This window comes from Nylanderia fulva, unplaced genomic scaffold (assembly GCF_048542155.1).
Source record: "Nylanderia fulva isolate GAGA-0341 unplaced genomic scaffold, ASM4854215v1 Scaffold5, whole genome shotgun sequence".
NCBI classification, from domain to species: domain Eukaryota; kingdom Metazoa; phylum Arthropoda; class Insecta; order Hymenoptera; family Formicidae; genus Nylanderia; species Nylanderia fulva.
The window spans coordinates 4,764,222-4,790,716 of NW_028190587.1; the positions used below are offsets into that span (position 1 = coordinate 4,764,222).

A 26,495-nucleotide genomic window follows, 5' to 3' on the forward strand; every position below is an offset into this window, starting at 1 on the left:
AAACGCCATCGATGTGTGTGCGCGGTGTCGTTTACATATGCGCGATGCTATGTAGATACTTAGGACGCTGCGACTCTGTGACACGGATTGAAACGCTATTTGGCGCAGGTAGGCGGTGTCCTCGAAACACACCGCTTTAAAGTTTCGCTCCCGCCTAAAGTAAATTTCGCGTGTCCCAAGAGCGGCGCCAACTACGACTGAGGGATGCTCAGCAATGAGTAAGCGATGCGTGAAGCTACGTAGTACAGGCGTCGCACCCGGGAGCAACCCCTATTTGTATTACCGCACCGCACAGCCATAGCGCATACCGCATACTGAGGCCAGACATATGTACAGTCACGAGTGTACAAATGTCGCAATCTAATATCGCGTTCAAGTCCACCTGTTTTGGAAGTGCCTTTTATTCTCCGTGACGCAAACGCGACATCTTGATCGCTCACGTCCCTTGGTTTACTTGCGTTTAGATACTATCGAGCCACTAAAGAACGATATATAATAGATATTTTGCGCGTAATAATTTGCAGACTGGATATTTTTTATCTATCGTTATCGAATAAAATTGTATAGTCTTCGTTTGGTGTTAAATAATTTATATCAAGACTCGCTATGTATGTGTATATATATATATATGTATGTGTGTGTGTGTGCGTGTGTGTATGCGCGAATGGACGATGGAAGTCCGCGGCTTTTAATCGTAACTGCTGGCTTAACCATCCGGCGAATTCATCGACATATCCGACACTGAAACCGTTTCCATGTAATCCTCGAAACTCTGCATTCCCACTCCTCGCTTTTCCCCTTCGCTTATTCTATACGCACGTCCGATTATTTCTCATCGCTCAATGCTAGTTATTTTCTGCTTACATATTTATTTCGCGTCTGTGGATATATATTTTTCTTCCTTTTCAAATAAAATCGCGATCTATCTTGAGATTTGTATTGTGTGTTGACTCAATTTATATTTTGCGACACTAACTAGGTTTCATTTCACGGGAGTTAATGAAGCTTGGTCTGAATTAATATTGATCGAAACACGGAAACGATCCCACTGGAAGCGAAAGAATCTTCATAAGAGAGCTAATTATGTGTGTAATTAATATGCGTGCTGTTGAATTTTAAATGAATATTAGCACGTATATCCGTTGCATTTATGAGACTCGTAACAGATCCGCAACAGTTGGCAATTTTAATCATCCTTTTACATAATATATCATTAAATTCTCGATTCTATTATAAATAAACTTTAATTTAGTATTTTAAGATTGATAATACATAAATCATAGAGTTAAATCAAATAAATGTCAATTTGAATAATGTTTTATTAATATATCTCTATACCATGGACTATAATAATAGATTTTAGATATATGGAATTATAAGTTGAAATTACAAAATCTTTCTCTTCATACATTTTCTTTCTTTTATTAATAATTTATTTCAAGTTAATTTTTCTTCAAGAAAAATATTAAAAGTGGATAATTTTAAGTTACAAGCAACTGAAAATAAAGGCTTTCCGAGAAGTATAAACTCCGCAGAAAAGTAAATTTTATATTAAACTTTAAACACACACAAACTTTATTTAGACGGATTTGTAATTTAAAAATTGTAGTTTCGAGAAGATCCTTATAATATGTTGAAATTGTTGAAGAGTTTACGACGGATAATGACGGTTCTCGAGTAAGAAAAAAAAATGAATTCTAAATTGGTTTAAGAATCTATAGATGAAAAACGGTTCGCCGAGGAGTTCTAAAAGCAACTCGTCGTACACAACTCGTTTAATATCTCGGGGCGAAATTTGTGATTTTTTGAAACGTACATTGTCAGGTCGACACGAAGCACACGAAACAACGTATATGCATCGTAACTTTCCTAACCGATACGAGCAACCCTCGTCGAAATAGAGACTGATAGGCGAACGCGTGCACACCGCAGAGCCGTATTTTCACAACAGATTGCTCCGTTGGATCCTTACATGCGAAATCCAGAATAGCGATCAATGAGCAGGCACGCTGCGAGGGGTCTGGCTCGAAAACGGGACTGGCATCGAAGGGATGAGAGGGAGGGTGAAAGAGGAGAGTGAGGGGGTGGGGGAGAGAAAAGGGGGGGAGGAGACGGCTGAAGGTTGGCCGCGGCATTCAACGGGGCTAACTCTATCCTGGCAAATTACATTTCCATCCCGCTACGTGATAGGTGCAGCAAACATGCCCGTCAACGTCCGACCGAGTTTCTCGCTGATTAGTTACACTCGATGTGGATTATATTTCCGAAGCAATTAATTAACAAAGTTCCGGCGGGTCGCGTATGTCCGTGCACATATGACCGTATTTGCGTCGTCGTGCGATTAGGAGAAGAGAGGGAGAGAGAGAGATGAAGGAGGTGGGGGTGGGAAGAGAGAGAGAGAGAGGAATATATACGGGGGTGACAGAGGAATGAAATTTCTTGCGGTAGAACGTGCGAGCGAAACCACCATGGGCAGACTTGTCGGGGTATTACGGTTCGCCCTAATGGAAACTGTCACTGAGATGTCCACGGTAAAGCCGACCCGTGGCTGACCAATCGTACATTCGTCTACTTGCAGCGGGTACCGCTTCATAAAAACGGTAAGATAATATTTTTTCTTTCATTAGTAATTATTATATATGTGTATTTACATCGACCTTTGTATTTATGTCATCTAATATGTTTACGATATATTTATTTTGCGAGTTTCTTAAAAGTTTGTTTTCGAAATTAAAAGAGCTTATTTTATTTAAAAGAAAGAGAAAAACGATATCTAGACACAGAATAAGAATCAATGGCGTATATAAAAAGCGAATAGTGTACGTACACAAAGTTTTCAGATAATTGAATGTTTATATGAGAAATTATACAGTTGAAATATAATTTTATTTAAATAAGAGAGCATGTTTGTGTGTGGATATAAGACAAAATTTTCGAATGATATCAGTTGTCCTTGATCACAGTTTCATTTACTTTTTGCATATCGTCTCGCGAAAGCGTGCGCGCGCATTTAATTTATGGCCTTCTTTGTAGAATATTATATCTCACAAATATACATTATGCACACTCGTGTAAAATTTCAGATGAGATTTTAATGAATTTTTACTCACCGAATTAGCAGTTCTGTCAGCGTAACGGAGCGCGTTGTTATCTCTTGCGATGGCGCGTCGCACATCCGACCGCCTCAAGATTGCTCCGGAAAGATGCAAAACGTCTGACTGTAGAAATTCATCGTCAACACGACATCGATTCTCATCTTAAATAATATTCACCTTATATATCTCTCTTCTCGAAATTGTCCTAGCCGGTACACCCGGATGCGCGTCGTCGTTCGAGATTCCCACTCTTTCTCTTTCAATGCTTTTCGAAAACTCGCGTGATACAGATGCGTGATGCATGCGACGTGCAGATATATAGGCGTGAAAGAGAGCGAGCGGAAGGAAAAAGGAAGAAACGATGTTATACGCGCGGTTGCTAGTCGCAGACTGAACTCGCGATCCGCGAGTAGCATCGATTTCGGTGGAGGGGGAAGGAATACGAGCGGGAAAAGAGGGGAGAGCAGCGCGGTACGTAGTAGGGACGGACGGCTTGGCGTGAGAGCAGGTGAGTCGAAGGACGGGAAGATCGACAAGAAAGAAGGAGAGAAAGAGAGTCCGTCCGCTTATACGTGTATCACGCTACTAGAGCGAACGGTCCGACGCTTACATCCAGTGACTACTTCGAGTGGTAAAGCGCTAGGGTAAGCTCCGACGGAGCCAGGAGTAGAAGCAGTAAGTGATTCGGCCGCGTGGCTGACCATATACGCACAGTAACTACTCGTTTCGAGAGAGCGCGGCTATCCCGTGGATACAAGAAAATTCATAGCGTTCATCATCCTTCTTTTATGTCAATATATCGATTTCACGACTTATTTTCTTTCATAACGATAAATAATAATTCGCGTATTGTGCCTATTCCATATTTCATAGAACCGTAATTTTTTTTCTTTGCGATTATTCAGTATTATCGTATACCAACTTCGATAGATATATTTGTGAAATAAATTGCTTTTTCTTATTGTGTCTTTTTTTGCGATTAGCTAACGAGAAATTTATTTGTACATTGTTGATAAAGAAAATATATGTAGATTGCTATTGATTTTTTTCTCGTGTTTGTTAAAATTTAAGAATCTCTCAAGTAATTATCTGAAAAAATTGATACCGAATTTCAACAATTTTATATATTTCATATATTTTATTATTTGGTTATTACGATTAAATAAGTTGTGTGGTTTATATTAATATTTATCATAAATACTGAAAAAACACTGTAACATAGTGACTGTTATTTTATTCACCATCGTTTATTTATATAGTATTTATTTATTTATTATTGGAAATACGTAATGTTTTAATATTGGTTAATATTAAGCATCATCACGATATTGATTCGATTCAATTAACATCGGTTTATATCTGCATGTTATACTTTTTTCATAAACATTTGTTATTTTAAGATTGCAAAATATATTTATATTGCATGCTAAAAAATTTTTACCATATGTAACAGTTTTATTTCAAGTACGTTCTGAAAAAAATACGGTACTCAATTGACCCTAAAATATGCGTGATGTTGAATGGTTCGCTAATGCCAGAGTTCGTTTGTTGTGATTGTCGATCGATGCACGATGGTGACGATAATTGTCTATTAAGGACGAATTCAATAATGGTCACGATTGACAGAAACAAACATCGGTTACTTATAAATAGATTTATATTGCTACAAGACAGTGCACATAATTATTATTAATTAGAATTAAGCAGTATATTATGTTAGCTATTTTGTGTTCAAAATTTATTTGTGACATTTGTTTAAATTCCAGTTTTTTATATAATTTCTTGCATATATATATACATATTTCTACAAAGTTTCTACAAACGCGAAATATATTTTAATTCTAGAATTCAGGTTATATCAATTTCTTTCAATATAAATTTGGTTGGTAGCAAATTTTTAATAATATATATATTATATTATTATATTTTATATACTTTATTATTAAATAATATATATGTATATATATATATATTTTTTATTTTATATATATATATGTATGTATATGTATGTATGAAGTCTGATTTGTGCGGCTTGTTTTTGCATTCCATTCATTCCTTTTTTTTTTTTTTTTTTTTTTGAGAAGGGTCATCGATACCGATATCGAGCATGTTATCCATTTGATTCCCGGTCGTTATGAAGAAGAATCTATGGACAGGAGTATAGCGGATTGCGCACTCTGCAGTTTCATCTGCCGATTGCCGTCCGCTAACATTCGCCGTATCCATGCGAGATGCCGAAACAGCCTTGCAATATCCCAAACGTGGCCCTTCGTTCGTTTTGCGTTGCGGCATACGCCGATTAAAATAAATGTAGATATATATGGGCAATGGATTGCAATTGCAACGTTCCGTTTCGCGATCTTGTTTACCATACGTTTTATTTTTTGTCGATTTTCAACAATTTGCGCATCCAATCGCGCCGTTACGAATCAGTTCTCAGGTAAGCTTCACGCGAGATATTCTTATTCGATTAATTAAGTTTTTATTAGCGATACTGCACGCATGCAAATGCATACAATGTAATCAAGGACGAATGAATAAGCGTAAAATAAAGTTACATTGTCACACCTCTTTTAAGATCTTAACGCGCAACATATGTAGACCGTAACTTTTAATTATGTACCTCATCAAAAGAAGTGAAAACTGCGACTCACGATTTTCTTCGATATGTTCCTCGATCAATAATGCGTCGCGATAGCATGTCGGATCCTACTATTACTTTTATACATACAATCTAAGGTACTTTTAATCCTTTCCACTCTTGTAAACATTTAAATTTTTTCAATTATATACAGGCAAAGTTACGAAAAACAATATTGTTACAGATAAGCTTTTTATATTTTCTTGCCATCAATCTTTTATATTAAAATTATTATTGAGTATAGTAGACGCATACTTTGTTAATTAATAAATTTATATAAGCTGTATGGAGGGTATTTGTCCCTCAAATATATTCTTTTTCCTTTTTCTCTCTTGTCTCAGGAGTTAATGATAAATCGTTCAGAAGCACGCGACTTCCAACATTGATAAACGCTGATATAGGCTTTATATATGTGTAACATAAAGCACAGATATGTCGTTGACTTTCGGCCAATTGAATTATTTAAAGCGTCTTTTCAAATTTGTAGATAAATAATAAATAACCAAATAGGTTTACTTTTTAAGGTGCAAATGTGTACGTTGTCGTGTACTCTATTATGCTATTTATCATACAAATTTTTCTAAATAATTTATAATATCATTTATTTATGGAAGCGCATTTACTTTAACCGCGTGCGCAATGATTATTTCTATTTTAGTAAGAGAAATATTCAATTAAGAGCGCGATTATATATATATATTATCATACATTATTTATCGAGACTGTCTGTTGACTCGTAGTCAGCAATTTGGTCCCGCCGTCAAAACCAACAAACGAAGCACAGTACTAAATCGTACTAGCAGTATACGGGTACACCGTATAATCGCACCATAATTCCAAGATCGATACACGACGAAAGAGACGGGACGCACTGACATCGGTCAATTAGGTATAATGCGAAGAAAATTGTACGTAATATTACGGGAGTCGCACAAGTTGTCAGTTAAATGCTTTACGACGTAATTGGATTTCGTCATTAAAATATGAGAATGATAAAAGCAAAATGTCAAAAGACAAATATATTTTTTGTCCGATCGTATAAAATAGATATATAATAATAGATCAATTATGCAAATGTGCTCGCACATAGACAGATAGATAGTTAAATAAAAAAAGAATATAAATAACGTAACTCGGTAATTTGATTATTAGCATTGAGTATTAATTTGGTAAATTGATAATTTCATTTCGCGGCGTTCTCATTGACTTTCATTATCGAATATTGCGCATTATAATGATTTGACAGACGTGCTAGAGTTTCCAGTTAGCAACTGTAGTAACATATGTATGCATGGCAAATAATAGCAAGACGATGATGAAATATTATCGATGTAATAAATTGTTCGTAAATGATGAGATGATCATTATCGATATTAGATAATATCATCAGTAACAAAGGGCTGATATTGGTTTATGATCTGGTATTGAAAATTAGCAGGAAAGTCGATTAATTTCAAAATGTTATGCAAATTCTTGTCGCATCGGGCCGACATGAGGGGGTTCAGTGTATAGCCCTTTATTGATCTAAAGTGGCGTAATAATGAGCCTCCACGTAATTCACGGCAATTATTTTTTAATTGATAGTGCAAAATTAATCAGGATGTCAGTTGACTTCAACATATTGCGTAAATCCTCTTAATAAATTGCATGATAATTAATTCAAGCAATGCGGATATAGGCAAGCGGTGTCAAAACTTTTAATGCTGCTCGTAACGTACAAAATGGTGAACACATTCCTGAATTGTTAATGAGATTAACGTGTAAACTATCGTAATACATTTCCGCGTTTCAAAATTGCTTTCTCAATTCGTCGTTTTAAATTGACTATACATATATATGAGGAATATTCTCGCGAATAATTGCTCATCTGATAGTAAAACGGATCATCTTACCTTATCGTGGTCTTACTTACTACGAGAATGTGACACTGTACTTCATCATTAAGAGTACAGGCAGTCGTTAAGCCTTGTTCCGGCATCATGTTGCTAGTGTACCTGTAAATTATTAATTATAATAAGATACATGACGCTAAAGTTTACACTACGAACTATTGACAACTAGATTCACAGATGTACATTTTAATTTAAGAGGAAACGACACAGTGTCGCGCATATGCATATATATTTAGTATCTTTATTATTTAAACTAGATTAAAATAATATTCGCGATTTAGCTTTTTATAAATCTTACATCCAAGATTTTTGTTCTGTAAAATTAACTTTTCTAGTTGTGGAGTGATTTTTAAAAACGTGATTTTTAATGATGATTTATTTCGAAGAATAATTGAAGACACTTAAAATTGAGATTGATATTTTCTTCGGCCAAAAACCGGCATGTAATTTTAATGTTCTTTTATTAATTAAAACACGTTTCATTAAATTTTTTGGACCTTAATAAAAGAACATTCAAATTACATGCCGGTTTTTGATCGAAGAAAATATCAATCTCAATTTTGAATTCTCTACTGGCGATTAAATATTATTTATTGTTATTGTAAGACACTTAATTAAATAAATACAGCAGTTTATACGATCTAACTTTAACTCATAAAAAAAAAAACAATGGAGTTACAAGGGAGTTACTAGTAATGAGTGTATCGCGCGTACCTGCAAAAAGTCGAAACAGACAGAGAGACTAAGATTGGTCGCGGGACAGGAGGGTTTATGTGTTCGTGAGAGAACGATGGACGATGGTCCGTCGCACCATGTGCTAACTTAACTGAAAGGATTATAAGCTTAGTTAATGGATGCCTCTCGTACGGTCCAGGGTGACCACTGTGTTAGCCTACGCCATGGATACGATGCCCCTTAGCGCTCGATGGATTTCCAAAATCTTTCGTAATAAATGCCGGGTTATGTGACTAGGGTCACCGAGGCGTTTCGTGGCCCTTGGGCCGTTTATGGTCTTCGGAATTAACGGCTTTGGCTAACATCGATTTTAGATTAGCTCGTAAGGACCAGTCGAATTCCTGGTTCGAGGTTTGCTATTTTCACCACTGTTTATTGAAGCAACTTTATCGCGAAGGAAGATAATCGATGTATTTATAGGTATAAAATTGGCAAGGCTTAAAATATCTGTTTTTTTTTGTTTTAAAATTGATATACCGTGGTATATGAAAATAATACAGTATTGTGCGTATATGATTCTTTTTACATTTAATATTCTTCTTCATATTTATTTTATTCTATTCTCTTTACATTTAATATTCTTTTTTAAAGTTTATTTTATTCTTTTTATATTATAAAATCACATTAAAATAATTCATATCAAATAATGGAGTTGAATATTTTAACTCTATTAATAATAGTGCAGTTTCAGAGTAATTGTTCCTTTGAAATAATCTTAGAACTCTCAAATACGGAAATGTATTCTCTCATTTATCCTACTTGGAAGAAAAAAATATTTTGTTCCATATTTCTCTGATAAATCATAGAAGATTGATACTAAATTCTACGTAAGTTTTTTACAGGATCTTGCGCAGGTTAGGCTTGATCTAGATTTTCTAGATGACCGAGAAAGTCGACGAATAATGCGCGCTTGCGTTATTTATCGCCAGCAGGTATACTTGGTGAAAAGTTGCCGTGATATCTCGGCGAAGAGGCAAAGTAGAAGAGGCCCTCGGCACTCACAAATCTGCAGAAAGATATTGGCAGCTTGACTGGACTCGTTCTATTTCCACTTTTTTATCGGAGATTCAATTCTTGACCGGCTACACACACACACACACACACACACACACACATGCATCAAAAACATTTTCTCATTGTCACGGAATTAATCCTCGCAGTCTCTACACGAGTATGTACATTGTATAAAAATTGAATTTCCCTACTTCGACAATTTTCCTCTGTACAATTTTACTACCTGGTATACTAAACGTTTGTTAAATTGCCAAAATTAAATATAATATTGAAAATCTGACATTCCAAATGTGACACGTGATTTTTATCAAACTTGATATCTACGCGTATTTCAAATCAAAGTCAAAATTACAATGCCGAGAATTTAATGTTTAAAATGACAAGTTTAATATAACGGGTTAAAATGTAGAAAAATTGTTGAGTTTGCATAAAAATTACTTATTCTGAGGGTCTTCGTGTAACAGCGAAAAAATTTAATAAAACTACAATGTTGTTGCGTATCGTACATTTTACATGCACGTAATTACGAAGAACAAACCGAGAGATCCAGCAAACGTTTGCGATCTCTCTAAAAGAATGTAGACTACGATTTTACTCTATGTCGAGATCTTGTATAAATGTTTTACAAGAAAATGTCTCATCTCGAGTGCTCACGAAGCTGAGAAAACGATCGGTCATACGTGATGATAGATGCGCGCCACATTATTTTCCGATGGAAATTAATGTAAGCAGGTGCAAGCTTCGCGTTGTCGCTCGATCGCACAGTCATGTTCATTATTTCGGCAAAACGTGCTCTTCCCTCCCGTCATACATTTGCGATTTGAGCGCTCGCCGCTTCCGCATGTACGTATCGCGTTGTATCGCGAAATGCTTTTGAAATTGATACGTCCATCCAAACCCCGTAATGTAACATATTTTCGGGCATCCGATCACTTTATATGCGCCGGGTTACACAGATCAGTTTTTATCATTAGCATCCGCGCGCGCCCTTATAAATGTTTCATTGTCGTTCACGGTAACAGCGTTGTTACTGTTGCTGTAGCCTCTCTTCCTCTTCCTCCCATGCTCCGCGAATTCTTGATTTCCATTCGTATCCTCGCTGGGTATAACTCGCCAGAAACTGACCGTGGCAGTAGATAGCGCGCCAATGAAATCCCGCGGGTTCAATTTTTCCCCGACCTCGTTTCTGTTCGATCTCCCTTTCCCAACGAGCGATTCTTCCGCATTTTACATTCTGCCGTTGGTCCACGTTGGTCGCCAACACAATACGCACGCACGACCGACCGCAAAATTGCAAATGCATCGCGATTCTCTGTGCAACCCTGCTCTCCCTCGCCGCCTTCTCTTTCTCTCTTTTTTTTTGTCACGCGCTTCTCTTTATCTGGAATCATAACTTTTTCAACCACTCGATAAACTACGCGTAACCATGCGTGTACGTACATATAACGCAGCAGCGTCGTTTGTCGCGCCGCAGATGCAGCGGTGCATACCGCAGGTGCTGCAGGCGCAAACCCCGTCGCGAGAACAAATCCCCGGAAAACGGCTAGCTACCATGATTAACTCGTAATAAGCCAAGGGAAAGGATACATTAATAATTGAGTTTGCGAGCGTGGGTGAAGCCGGAGTCCCGGCAATAGTCGTCGGCGATGCAAACTTCTCATTATGGAGGGTAATTAAAACGCGCGAATATTAAAATGATGACCTTAATTACGGCGCATCATACATTGTTGTTAACGTAACGCTTATTCTCTACAGCCTTCGTGTTAATCCAATCATAAGAATTATTGCGCGGTAATGATGTATATTTAAATCGTCTCGATTATTTATTCACGATATTCGCGTGTTTGAGACAGGACTGATGCATGAACAATGTTAATTATATTGATATAAAGCGGTGCAATCAGATTGAACATTAGTGCCGTGTATTTTACAAGAGAAACTTATAATTAACCCTAATTAAAACGACGAATTAATTTCGAAAAAGAAAAAATGTTGATTACTTTGTTCATGCCAGAGTGTAACAGAGGCTTTGTGTTAACCAGCGACGTCATTCTGACTCTTTTACGCGTGCACACGCAGCGTCAAGGTATATAAATATTAGGTGCGGCGGCCCCGTTGGCGTTCTGTTAGGCTACTGTCAGTGAAATATTCTCGCGGCGAACGGACGATTGCGTGTCCCGCGTTGGTTGCACGCGAAGAATTTTGCGGCTATTCCGTACCCATGAACCGCACCGATGATGTACCGGCCGTATATATTTGACGTATAGCGCCGACATCGGTCAATCGATCGCTTTATTATTTTATACGTCACGTTTGCGATATCATTGAGGTGTCGAAGCGATGCGTGTTTGACAGCTAATGGGGTTCCTCGTCATTAATAAAGGTAAAAAGAAATATCTTTTTACTCTTATTATATGCTCTGGTTATATAACACTTGTTATATTATCTTTTTATTCTTATTATATAACTGTAATTAATCTTCTGGCAATAAATCGAGTCTTGTCTCTTTTCGATACTATGTAATAATATAGTTCTATATTTACAAAAAAAGCATAGTAATAACTAAAAATGTTCTCTTCCTATTTATTTTTAATCTTAAATTTAATTTTATTTAAAGTTAGAAAAGTTTTTAGTTTTTGTTTTATTTGAAATTAAATATGTTAATATTCAATGGTTAAATATTGTATTATTCAGTGTTATTATTTTATTCACTCTGATTTTCCCCACGTACGTTTCTTTCTTTAACCCCAAAAGTTAAAATAAAGTTTAAAAAATATTTATGGCAATATATAGAGCTTGAAAAAAATATGCAGTTTTCGCAGCGACAAATTCGTGTATTTATAAATGAATAGACGTTACAAATAGATCGCAGATTATTTATTCAAGTACGTGTAAAAAAATTGATTAAAATAGAATTGTCGTTGACACAAAGCGACCGACAAATAACTGACACTTTTATAAATTAACAAAGGGCGGGGTGTCATTGACATCGGGCTATCGATCAAAACTCGTTGCCTTATGTGTCGCAAAGACACCGGCCGCACAACGTCGCACCCGGAGGAAATAATAATTTATCGTTTGATGCGCGATCGCGGGTGAAGCATCCGACGCTTCGATGAATTAATAATAAACACGATGCATCCGCGTAGGATGTTGCTTTGCGAGGCGTGCCGATGCCCGTCGCAACTATCGCTATCCCGACTCGGACGATCGATAATATTAACGGTTAAATGGAAAATGCACGCCGAGATGAAACAGCGGCGGAGTTATTTAGGTCAGCCGCAGAAAAATCGTGATAATATTATCCAATAAAAAGGATCAATCTAAAATTTTCGATTTTTATCTCGTGAAATCCTGATGCAACGATGTCGCGAATAGGATTCTTCGCAACTTCGAAATAGTCATATGTAACATAGTCATATTCCCGTATGCTCCCTTTCTCCTCGTTGTTAGAATAATCTAACAATAGTCGTTAAATTCTGATCTTAATTGACAATATAAATTGCATTAATCTCTTCAATCTTAGATGTTATATTATCTGGTAATTGTGAATTAACCGTAACGAGGCTATTTATTTTTTCATCTTTGTTTGAATTATGAATAAATGTGACTGAATTATTTCTAAATGCAAGTAAAATTAATTCATAATTTGAACGATAATCAGTAAAGACATGCATTCATGTCGAAATTGCACGGTGTGTTTGATTAGCGTCAATTATTTATACGTCAAGCTTTGAATTTTCTAATAAAAAATAAATGCACGTATATGAAGACCGCTCGATTTCATTTGCCGTGACACAAAAACGTCGATCAAAGCATTTTTCCTGGTTGATTATTTTAAGTTGACATTAAGACCTACGCATTTTCGCTTCATTATATTAAGTATAGCGAGTGTGCGATAGGTGTACGAGCCGTTGAACATTGCAAAAGTGTACATCATGTCGAACGAAAGTTACTGGACCAAAGCACATGAGACATTGGTTAAAAATAACGTCGTAATTCCTTGATTTTTTACTGACAGTATTTTTACAGATACTTTGTTACATATTTCTCTCTTTCTTCTTGAATCTTCATTTTTATAAATCCAGTCTCTTATTCCTAAAAACACAATAGTGTAGTCAGTCTTGAGAGATTCATATTAATAATCTTTCCTTTTCAAAATTAACTGCCTTCATTTATTAAAGTGTGTTACAAAGCAGATAAAATAATTTAAATTATTGAAAATTCTTAATAATCACATTTGACCTATTTGAAATATTATACTCTTGAAACATTGATTGCAAGTGAGAAGGACCTCACTCATGCAAGAGATTCTATCTTTACATTTAATTAAAGCTTTACTCTTTTAATACAAAAAAAATTTAATTATCGAATCTTTTTAATAATAATACCATTAACATATAGATAGTACTAACAAGTGAAGCAGATATATATATATATTATATATATGTATGTCGCACGTTGCAATGTTTCTTCTCGTTAAAGCGTTATCTCTCCTGTGCTTAAAACGAACCGATTTTCTTGTTTAACGTACAATCGATCGCATGGCTTATCATGCACAGTAATCGAAGTGCCTTGAAATTTACTTCTATGTACACATGCATGTTTGTCGCGTTTCGCCGAGCAGCTGATCGATCACACGCCCGACATCCTTAGGACATGTCTTTTGTGCCCGTTGGAAGGATATTCGTTTCGAATCATTTTCTCCACGCCAGACACAAAAGTGTTAAATAGGTTGCTTCGGGCTTTGCCATGTATACAAGTGTAAATTTGTAAGCACGAGCTCATCAAGATTTCGTTTAAGATTTACGAAAATCCTGCTGCTCTCCATTACTTTCTTTCATTCTTTCTACATCCTTTTTAACATCTCTTTTTAGAAAAAAAATTTGTAAGACGTGAAATTTTTTACATGATCATGTAAATTAACACGGCAAATAATAATTCCATTTTATTTTATTTGTTCGGAATAAATCTATAAAAACAACAATACACCGACAAATTGCTCGCTGTGTTTACGAATGTGTTCGAAATGTCACGATCGAAAAATGGCCTGTATTTATTTCTTTGCATTTGTCATTATTCTGAATGCTCGTTTACGAATAAGTTTGGTCACATACTTTTAAATATAATAACGAATTATTCATTAACTTTTTTTACACACACACATTCATCAAATTTATATATAATTAAATTTAAAAGAAGCATTAAACATCGATAAATTTGTTTCGCACGCTGCTAAATATTTTTTATAATTATAAAATAATGTATAAATCTTATTGCAAATATATCAATTTAAATCTTTTGCAATATTATAAATCTATATTACTTATGAAATTAATTGATCTTTTTTTTATCTTTATGTATGTGTTAGTGATGCATTTTATTTACTTATAAGCATTGTAATATATTGGATATAAAATACTCTATATTTTATTTTAAAATCTTTTGAAACATTTAATAGAATATTTACAATATTTAACAAAAAATGTTAAATCCTTTATGTTTTATGATGTTTTATTATACAAGAGAATATTGACTATAATATGGTGCATACATTTAAAAGATACCTTATTATACATTTCATGTATTTGTCTTTTTTTATATATTTTTATCTATGTCATATATTTTTTGGTTTTATGTAATTTAACAATTGAACAATGTGAATACAAATATTAATCTGTATATGATTGTAGACCGCTTAGTTTCAACAAAGTGCATGCGTGTGCCGCTACACTATCGGACACTTGCTTTCGGTTGATCGAAGGATTTCATGTACCCCGCATGACGCAATCTACTCAAAATTATAGTGGCGTATTCAATGTGTAATCCGCGTACATCGTTATGCGATTACGTAAATTCATGTGCTTTTGTGAATATGACAAATGATCGGCCACGTGACGGAATATATTCCGCATGTTGCAAGTATACAATTCAATTTTTATTCCCAAATGGATCTGTTAGCCGGTATTTCGATGAGACAAGCGCGATATATATATATATGATTTTGGTTCAAACATAATTTATGGTTTTCGCACGTTATCGTTTCTATCTAGCTCGAAAATAATCCCATTTTTACAGATATCGATGTCTTGATGGTGACTCAAAGTTCGATTTCGTCCGGCAATGTATCCTTGCAATCCGTTGTCGACCCTTCTTTGACGAAGGTCGGGACTGAACGATTATTCATTATATGTTGCTTGATATCGCGGCCGAATCTATATATTTTATAGTGAATTTATATTGCATGAATATTATGGATTACTTTCTTTGACTATCGCTTTTTTCTTATTTTTCTATATCTTTTATTGCAGCTATTAATTTCGAATAAAATATCTTCTTCGAGAATAGACATTGAAATTCATGTATCAACATTCGTACAGTATATTTAATTTTATTCCTTTTAATTTATAAGGTCGTGATATTTATTTTTATTAATATGATTTAATTGAAATATTAGTAATTGCAATATTCAAAATGATGAATATATGAGTCATAAAAAACTTTTTCTAATGAAAATTAGGAATATATGATATCACACGTGTTCATATCCATGCCAAATGGTTGATTGGTAAAAATTTGTATATTTATATCGTGTATCACTCAGAAGGAGTGGTTTATAATCTACTTTGTTTACCTAAGTGTCTATAGCCTTTTCCTCGCTACCGAGAGATAATATATCGCACAAATTTATGCACGATCACGCTACATCATGCCGCAAAGTACTTCATAATTTGTCATGATACCATCATAAAATATATGATAGCCTATGTAATAGCAATTATTATAACTTGTCATTCTTTGATGATGGAGCACAGGGAGTACAGAGATTATCCAAATCACAATAAACCGTTCGATCGATAATTAAATTTATGGCTTACTATTCAAGAATAATTGAAAGTAGCGTGTAATTATGGAATAATCTCGAAATTCAGTTTTCCAATAAACAAAAATCTGTTCCTCTCGTTCTTTCATTATAATGCAATTCGCGATCTCACTGCTTTTTTCAATTTTCGACGGATTTGAGAGTCTGATACGTTGAACGTATCAGACTCCAATCACCATGGATGATAACGAGAGGCGCTATATGGCAGTTTATCGGCATCAGTGATCCGTAATTATAATTAAACGTTAATCACGTAAAATCGGAGCCAGTACACCGCTGAATTCGATTGCCTCGTATTAGAGGATGAGGGACGAAAGGCAAGGGACGACAGATTCAATGTTGGAATACAGAAAACGATTGTTTCGACGAACATTAATATAGCTCATCATTGTTCACTGCATCTCTATGATTGAAGTCTCACTTAATTATCACTGATTTATCTCGCATTGACAGTTTATAATATATATAATTATGCTTGATTAGAGATTCTGCTTATTAAACATATAGCATAATGAACTGATATTAACATCATCAAATTGTAATAACTGATAGAAGAATTGGAATAAAAATACGATTACAATATTGTAAAATTATATTTTCTCTCTCAATGTTTTTCTTATTTATATATATAAAATCCAACTGTCTGCGAATAATATTTGCATATAATAGGATATTCATGCAATATTAAATCACTTGATTAATAGCATTCGTACGAGAGAAAATTTCGCCGTACATATAGGAAACCATTCTCCGCACGGTTTTGCATAAAATAATAATTATGATTATAATTAGCGGGTAATATGTTGCTGCAGTTAATTATAGTCGCAAGCAAATATTAATTGATAGTATTGGGGGTAGGTACAAAAGGCACGGAAGCAATTAAATTCAACGGATATATGCAAAGGAAGATGGACGGCGCCACAAGTAGAGAAAACGTCTGTCGTGGCTGACGTTAAGTACATACGTTCGACATCCTCCCGTTTTCGGGACGTTTCTACGATCCATGGTCGTTAGGATCCATGCATCTCCGTTCTGTACGAGAGAAATTATGCACGGGTCCCCACACAAGACGCCGCCATATATTATTCAGGATTCTGTTCGTCGGAGCTCAACGACGGGGGCACCGCACGAATTCATTCCACCTTTGCTTGTCCTCCCTCTTGAACGGCTTTTTAAACGTTTTCTTTCAATCCTAGACGATAAATTAAATATTACTTTCATATTTGTGGCTACCAGCTGCGCCCGTGAAGCTATACATACATTCATATCCTTCTCATGAATGCCCGGAGGAATGTAAAAGCTCACATAAGCTACGTGGGTTCGCGAGTCTTTCAAAAATTCTACAGGAATGGTCGTTGCACTAGATTCAAGTCATTTTCTTCGATCGTAATTACACGCCTTTGCGACATTGCGACTCATTCGATCTAGCAATTCTAATTTTTGCAATTTTCTAGAAACAAGTTTAATAATTAATTCGAAAATTGAAAAAAAAAACTTTAGATATCTATAATTCTAATGTGTAATACATGTTCATATCATAATGTTTTTATAATAAGTAAGATCCCATTCTCTTATTAAATTTGATAAAAAAAATTGACATGAAAGAAGAAAGACAAAAGTCTCAATCGAATGATATGACGAAGGATTCGTTTAATAATTCGTGATACTACAAAAAGAATTGAAAAAAAACCCTCTTGTTTATCAATCATTACCTAGTAAGACTGGTTAATTTAGAACCAATAAATGAGCAATTCGACACATGTTTGTCTCACCGCGAACAGTAATAATCATTTAATTGGATTACATTATACGCGACACTGTGACCGCAATGTTCCACCACCGTGCTAAACACGTAACCATAGGAGAGGATCGTAGCGGGCTGCAGTGGATTCATCTGACGCAATAATCCCGAATGACGTACTTTCGCGGCGAGTGCCTCAGAGTAAACCGATTATAACGACGTTTCGTAGAAGGGGGTTTTTGAGGGGTGGGAAAGGCCGGGGCAAATTGAATAAAGTTATTCACGCGAGTACAGAGCGAGGACACGAGCCAGGAATTGTCCGTCATTCCATTCCATTTCATTCCATTCCATTCCAGGAATATACACATGTGGCTGCGCGGTATGCATCTCTGCCTTTATTACTATAAAGATTTTCCCGTATCGCGTTGTAAATCATCCGAATTATTTTCGACGGTGCATCGATCTATGAAAGCGCTATAAAAAGATATTGCAAGTAAAAAGCTGATACGTGGAAAAAATCGAACAACTCGAAGTGTTCGAATTTAGACGAAGTCAGTTAGACATGAATTATTTTGTGGAATAAGGCGTCGTTCTTTTTTTATATAGGTATACATCCTCGCTAATTTAAAAAAAAATATATCTAGCAGCATTGCGTAAAATGATATAATATAATTACACGCGGAGGAGGGAATAGTTATTCAGCAGTTAACAAATGGTAGGGTTACGCCAAGACAATGAAATGTCTGGAAAATGCACAAGGGCGAGGCGACTAAAGTTATTCACGCGTAAGGGTCGACTAGGGAACGGGGCAACCAGGAATTGCCCGCCATTCCATTTCAGAGTGGTACCTAGATGCGCGCCAACATCGGGTGTGCCGGAAATATCCTTCTTTAACGTTATATACCTTGGCAGCCTTACGGAGCTTTACGCTTTCAACAATTTTCAAGTCTTAATACGTCTTCTAAGCGATTCTCTCCATGGCGTCGCCATTACGTCGGATGGTCTCCTTTTTTTTCATTTTGTCTTTACTAATTTAGTTACAAGTTTACTTTTACGAACGAAGAAAAAGAAAGAGAAGAATTTTGCATCAATGATTAAAACGATGTATTTATAAATAGTCTGTATTTCTTGCAGTAATGTTATAACCTTCTTAGCATCGTTCTTTCATTAAATTCTAATTCAATCAATATGTAATTTGAGAAACTCTTGTCAGAGATATCTTCTTAATCGATATAACTAAATATTCTTCTAAAAATAAAGATTAATTTAGGGATATATTACTTCGATCGTCTCTTATACATATTTGACTTATATACCTTCTTCATTCACACGATTGCGAATGTTCTGTCAAGAACGAGAAAATCATATTTCACATTTCATAATTTCATCGCAACTTCGCTGCGTTTATCGTTGTTTCGCGAATGAGTTTTCATCACACACCCTATACGCGCGAGGCATTCACGGAAGCGCGACGTTCCGAAGATAAGCGCAACAACCGCCGTGGCTGTCGGTCAGGACAGGCATGCAGATGATGCGTCGCGGTCCAGCATCCTCCGAGTGCCCGCACGTCACCCAATTCGCATTCCTATATATTCTAGGGCCGGAGTCTCTCTCTCTCTCTCTCTCTCTCTCTCTCTCGCGTCCCTCGCGCGATACTCGTTTCTACCATCCAATAAAATGGAAATGTCTCCGCTGCTGACACGCTGAAGCGTAGACGAGGGGTAGAAGTAAGGTGTGTCCGGGCGCGCTTTTATTGTTCCGACGTAGTAGTAAGCAGCGTGCTAGCACGCGTAACGTATGTGTATATATATATATATATATATATATATATAGGAAAATGCGCGTCAGCGCGAAACGTCCCCCTCTTTCGATGGGGAACGCGTCGAGTGCTTTTCATGGGATCTGTGTCCTCTCGTGTACTTTTGTATCGAACGAGATGAGTGGATGGGGGATGATGGGGATGAGGAGCACCGCACGTGGTGTGCGTGAAACAATGTTATTGCTCGTGGAACGTCGCCGATCCGAAAGACTGTTACGAATCGCGTCTCTTATATAGTCAAGGGGATGGTGAATATTGCAAGAAAGGGTTAATGTCAGACGCAGAAAGTATCGGCGTCCAAATAAATGGGTTTGGCGAGACGAGCGTGGAATATATTACGAATATGTGAAAAATATATAGCGCACGTGTTTTCTGAAATTATCCTCGCAGTCGAAGGGGATGAACGAGAGTGCGACAATAGCGACGTTTTAATTGAATTACATCGATCGAAACGTTGCGTCACGCCAAGAGAGACGTATACAGTGCTTTTCGTGACTGTTACTGTCGCCTTTGCTATAATATTATCGAGACAAACCATAGATGGATGCGAAAGTTAGAAGGAAATCTAATGTCTTTTGTACATACGAACTAGATGGATTTTCATTTTGTTATTAGTCAACAAAAGAATTTTTTCGTTTTAATTTAACAGAAAATTATATAAGATTTTTATTTAGTTTTATATCGTCAGTTAAATCAAATAATGTTATTTATGTCTATGTAGTTTGTGAATCAACTTTTGCACGATAAAAATTTGACGCGATAAGTTTCCTAAGACATAGGTACGACACGACAATCTGCGTTTGTTTGATTACGAACCGCGATTATTCTACAAGAGTAGTAAGTATAAGATTAAGGGATGATATAGAGGATTATATCCATTCTATGTGTGCGTGGCACAACCGTTCCTTCATACATATAGCTGTCACTTCTTTGATAAATTGAAATTTGAAGGATATTCATACCCTCGATCTGATTAATGTATAACAATCAGTCACGAAAGAAAAAAAAAGAAAGGAGAATTGTGCTAAAAATATAGAATATTATAAGCTTAACGAAAATAGAGCAAAATGATATTTCTTACACAGTGTCTGTAAAATAGAAATATCAAATTGTATAATATTATTTTTTATTCGTATGATAAAAAAATAGTAATATTTTTTTCCTGCATTTTATAAAATAATATTTTATATAATGGATGATCTATTAATTTTTCTTCTTAAATAATATGCATTTTTCATAATAAAAAAATAATAATTATGCATAATTTTGCATATACATGTAATTATAACAAACTACTATTATCAACAAAAACTAAGAAGGATAAATAGTATTTACGAAGAAAAGATGTATATAAAGTTACTTTATTATAGAAGTTAAATATAAGGAAAGTTACTATTACAGAAAAGTAGTGGGTTATCTGATACATACTCATTCAGCAGCCAAACAGATCCATACCACCGCCAACTTGTCAGCATGCGAATAAACATACATGTATATAATATATACATATACATCACACAAACACACACTATGTCTGATGTATATATTTTATATAAATATATATATACACACACACACATATATATATGTACATGTAAATATACGTCGCTTTCTAGCCTTCGAGTCGAGATACGTTCGCTGGTCGCGAAACGAAAGCGTGTCTTCGCATACGAATGAGTTCTGTATGTAAGGGTGAGTGGGATGTATTCGCGTTTTGTGTTCGCCCGCCGCGGAAGATTTTACGAGTAAAACGAGGTAAATCGAATATACACCTCTCTCTCTCTCTTTCTCTTTCAGTTCGAGAAACTATCGATTTTTCTGCGCCCCGCCGGAAAATATGGGTCACACGTGCGAGCGTTAGCCTCGCGTGAAAATTTGTTTCCGGAATGTTTGTCGGAAAAGGGAATCGCGTAGCCGCGCTCTCTGCGAGTGTATGAAAGCGCGAGAAAAGTCGATTCTGAAGGTTAAGCATGGATGCACTTTCGAACACTCATCTGACTTTATGAGTAACGGGACGCGGAAATGCCACCAGCTCCCATGTATGTGTATCCATATGATGTATATATATATATGTGTGTGTGTACGTGCATGTTGTATATTTGTGTGCCCGCTTTCTGGATAGCCCGGTTTGCTGGCTGGCCTCCAGAAAACCTTATTGTACGTTCTTCTATTACGCCGTGGAGATAGTATAATAATTTACTTTGTATGTCGCACGTGCTCTCGTGAACTTTATGAGATTCCTCGGCATGCTTTCAATTTCGATTTCGCATGTAGAAGCCTGTTACGCTGTCGCGGTATTCATGGCGATTTTTCCGTGCCGAGGACGACGAAAGCATTGAGTAACTTAAGAAAGGAACACGTCGTGTGACGTAGCCCGTGATATTTCGCTTTTATATATCACGGTTCGCTGATTCTTACAAGACTCCTCGATATTGTTGATACTCGAGCGAGATATTCCCGAGGAGAAAGGGGCTTTTTTTAAATCCGTACGAAAACATACAGGATGGGAAGAGTGTTTATAGAATTGCATATCTTTACTGACAGCGGACTTAAGTACGTATTCGCGTTTTGGCTTCTTTCCAGAGGAACATTATAACACGATCCTCTCGTTTACGATGCGAAAAAGCTTATTACAATGCATTTTGGCGCTGTCTTGTCATATCTTCGAGTATCCTATTGTAATATAACATTGTAACCAGGAGCGGCTACAGAATTTTTTCTAGGGGGCATGATTACAATTTTTTTCTTTCTTATTTTTTGTTATTTTGTCATTTTTCATTTCTTTAATATTAAATATACAAATAAGTATTTATTCAAAAGGAGAGCAAACGCTTAATTCTTTTACTGATTCCATGAGGAGGCAAATGCCTCCTGCGGACGTTCATAATTGTAATACCGCTTAAAGTATATTTTCGTATACGAATAACCATCAGGAATTTCTCGTGATACTGAGTGATTTACATATGTTTTTCAAAAATTGTTGAAGAATTATCGGCGAATTGAAGCCTTTCTTAAGCTTCCGCGGAATTACCCAATGCATTGAACCGTGCTAACTCTTGTTGAAATAGGTTGTGGAGTTGATAATATGCCGCTGTGCGTTGCAAACTTTTCCTTGATGTCGAACGAAAGCGTGTCGACGTGTAATATGTTCGTCCCTATAGAAAATCTATAGTTCGTAGATAGCGTACTGCACGTATACATATGGCGGTATGCCGCAAAACGTTGCATAATATGGAAATATAGCCTGGCGAGGGAGGATTGCCGCCAGATGAGCATCGGTTCTATCCATTCGTTATAAATACGGGATAGAAACTAAAGGCATACACATACACGTACACAAGTAGAGCTTAGGGAAGTAGTAAATGAGCTGCCTGTACTCTCTCTACCGAGTGCCTTCGGGTTACAGCGAATAAATGAGCGTCATTAAGCCAGGCTGTTTTAAAGGACGGCGACTCGTTCGCACTGTCGAAGCATCCTCTCGCATTTAAACTCAAGAATACTCGACTTTCCTCATTCGTTCTTCCCTTTGACAGTCGGTCCGCTAATTGTCATTATGAATCATGCTATTTGTATATTATTCGGTTTGCTATGAATAAATATAAGCAAAGCTCTGTACAAAATTATAATTGTCATTAATATGTGATATACATTAATACGTTTGTTCACATGTTTTTGGAATAAAAAATATTGTTGATATACAATATTAATCTACTAAATTAAATTTTAATAATTACTTTAATTTTGAAATCTAAGACAATTTTAGACTGCGCATAAAATATCGACACAATTTTATGGCGTGTATTAAGTTGTACTTATTGCTACCGATGTAGACGATTAAAATAACGCTACTTATCTAGAATTAATATAATGATAATAACGTATGCGTGTGAGAAAGGAGTTTTGCTGAAAAGGTATATTCTAAATTGAATTTAGTTACCGCGACTGGAGCCGATATCGTATAATACCGCTTTAGTTGTAGTACGTTGTTGCTGAAGCAAGCGTTTGTATAATGCTACTACTTCGTAACTGGGTAGACTCAAGACTACCCCCTCTAGTAGTAGTTTTCATGCATACACCCATGTTATGTATGCACTTTAAGACTCGACTTTTCCCGTACACTACTGACATGCAATTTTCCAGACTTTTCATAGCAATGCAATATCATGTGTTTCATCAAGGATCAAATAAAAAAAAATTTTCTACCACAAGAATCGATAATATCTCATTGTACTTGCAAACATGTGCATTGGCTTAAGGCAATTAATATAAGGAAACTTAATTACTTATCTAATCTTATTTAATTGATTAAATTTAAGAACATTGCCTAAAAAAAGATCGTAATATGGAAATTTGTAACAATGAAATTCTTTTTCGCTCGGAGAGCTAATTTAAATATATAATTTAGTGAGCAGAATGCCATTAGATTTAAATTATATATTTGTTCTATTAAAAAAAATATATATATATACTCTTTCTCGACATCTTATGTTTTCCGAAGGTACGTATATTTTATGAGTTCATTTCAAAATTGTCCAAATATAGATTTGACCGCTCGCGGTTCACTGGAATATGATTAAAAAAAAATCTCTCTCGTAAAAAAAAGCTTCATCTTCCCCTTTTCGAATTCTCTTCAACAAGTGTTACGACAAAGGGCTATACCACGACTCACTGAGCTTTAATCGAGCGGAGCTTGCGCGCGCGGTCGCTTACATATGTAGTACACGCGTTACCGCAAAAGACGTTTTCGCCCCGCTTTGATTCACTCTTCGGGAGCACTTGCAAACGCCCAGCCAGAGGACGTCGATTTATAATCCTAAACCTTAAAGCGCCACTCCCCACTCGAGCTTAATCATTCACGTTCAACCCCCGGCGTAGCTTTACATTTCGAGTGTTCTCTCTTCGCCGCCGTCTCTCGTGAAATGGCGGTGTGGAAACCGACGGAATGGAATACTTTGCAGGAGAAATGGAACGAATCAGAGCCGATGCATCACTATCCTTCAAAGAAAAACATGCATTTCGCCGGGACGCTAAATGTTGTCGCTTATGCCTTAAGACGCTTTGCTTTTACTCTGCCTCTTTGAATATGGAACGAAACGACGCGACGTCGCGCATCTCTCAAATATTCTCCAGTCGGCTTTTTCGCTTATACGCAACTCTCGGCTTTCGAGATGAATAGATTTTTCAATTGCTAAAAAGCCGTCTTTATTTATTTTAAATTAAAAGAGCCGTCTTGTATACATATGTCGAATTAATAGTGTTTTATTTCTATCCTTATTCCAATGCTCATTATATAGTATGTATTCTTTATGCAATATACTATTATATATGAGAGCACCAATTAACACCAATTATGTTAACCAAGTGCTAATTAGATTACATTTATTGGAAATTAAACGAGGTGTCTTGTATATACATGTCGAATTAATAGCGTTTTATTTCTATTCTTATTTCAATGCTTATTCCAAAATTAATAGCACATCTTTTAATGATAGATTCCTGGGATTATTTGGAGACGATTTTTCCTCAGCAAAAATGTCGATTTTTTGCATATTCCCATATTTTGTCATCATGTATCTTCGTAATTAAGTCTTAAATTAAAATTATATTAAAGTAAACTCTACATGAAATTAATAAAAGAATGTGATTTTGTTAATATTTTATTTCCACAAAGCTTAGTTTGCCAAAAACCCTTTATTTTCAATGGTTTATAAGTCGAAAATTATTGATGTCTCGACATTTTTGTTGAAGAAAAATCGTCTCCAAATGATCCCAGGAATCTGCAATTAAAAGGTTTGCTATTAATTTTGGGACACCCTGTAGAGTATGTGTTTCTTATATGTATAATATATGCTATTATATATGAGAGCAACGATTAACACTAATTATGTTAACCAAGCGCTAATTAGATTACGTTTAAGCAGACTTGATGCAACATCTCGACGTATATACAGTCTCGCGACAACGATGTTTCCATTTAGGGAAAACAACGAATTAGCTCCTTCTCTCTTTCTCTTTGAGTCTCTATCAACATTCCTTATAACTGCTCTTTCGCCACCACATTTAATTTACATTGCGTGGTTCAATGTATGCGCTTTATGTTTCGCATTACACCGGTATTACCGCATTTACGTACGCGTCGGCGCGGATACACGTAAAACAAACACATCGGTTCGAATGGCGCAGTTACGGAGGTTGCACCTACGTTGGCAATTTCGAAATTAAGGGGAAAGAGCGCGGGCGCGCCACATCCCGAAATTTAATAATCTCGGTAAGTACACACTTTGCGGTGCATTATCGCGGATAGCGAGCCGGGGCACAGCGTCCGCAAAGCGTTAAAAGGTAACAATGAGCGCCGTGAGCTTTCTCCGAGCTGGGAGAGAGAGAGAGAGAGAGAGAGAGAGCTTGTGATATAATGCGACCTACGTTCCACACGTGAACGCATGCGAGTGGCTCGATGTATCACGCGCGACACGACCAGGAGGGTTTCCAGAACGAAAAAAAATAGGGGAGACCTAGTAGAAGAGAGACAGAGCCACTGATCTGCCCGGGAGATTTCACAGCTGAGATCCTTTCGCGAATGTTATGAAGAATCCGAATATGTTATTGATGATCTCACATGTGTTCAATCGCCGACTAAGCGGAAGACTTTTCCATGTACGGATTTAGAAAGTCATC

The 26,495-nt window shown here is 36.1% G+C and overlaps 1 protein-coding gene across 1 annotated transcript in view; it reads right to left on the bottom strand.

Annotated features, from left to right (window-relative positions):
• The window catches only part of LOC114941644 (discoidin domain-containing receptor 2), a 75,309-nt gene extending 71,802 nt beyond the window's left edge, over positions 1 to 3,507 (bottom strand). Inside the window, exons 1-2 of the mRNA XM_029316685.2 lie at positions 3,273 to 3,507; positions 3,111 to 3,218 (exon numbers count right to left, since the gene is read on the bottom strand). The gene's annotated coding sequence lies outside the window, so the exon portion shown is untranslated. The remainder of the gene's footprint in view (positions 1 to 3,110; positions 3,219 to 3,272) is intronic.
• Between the last annotated feature and the right edge of the window lie 22,988 nt (positions 3,508 to 26,495).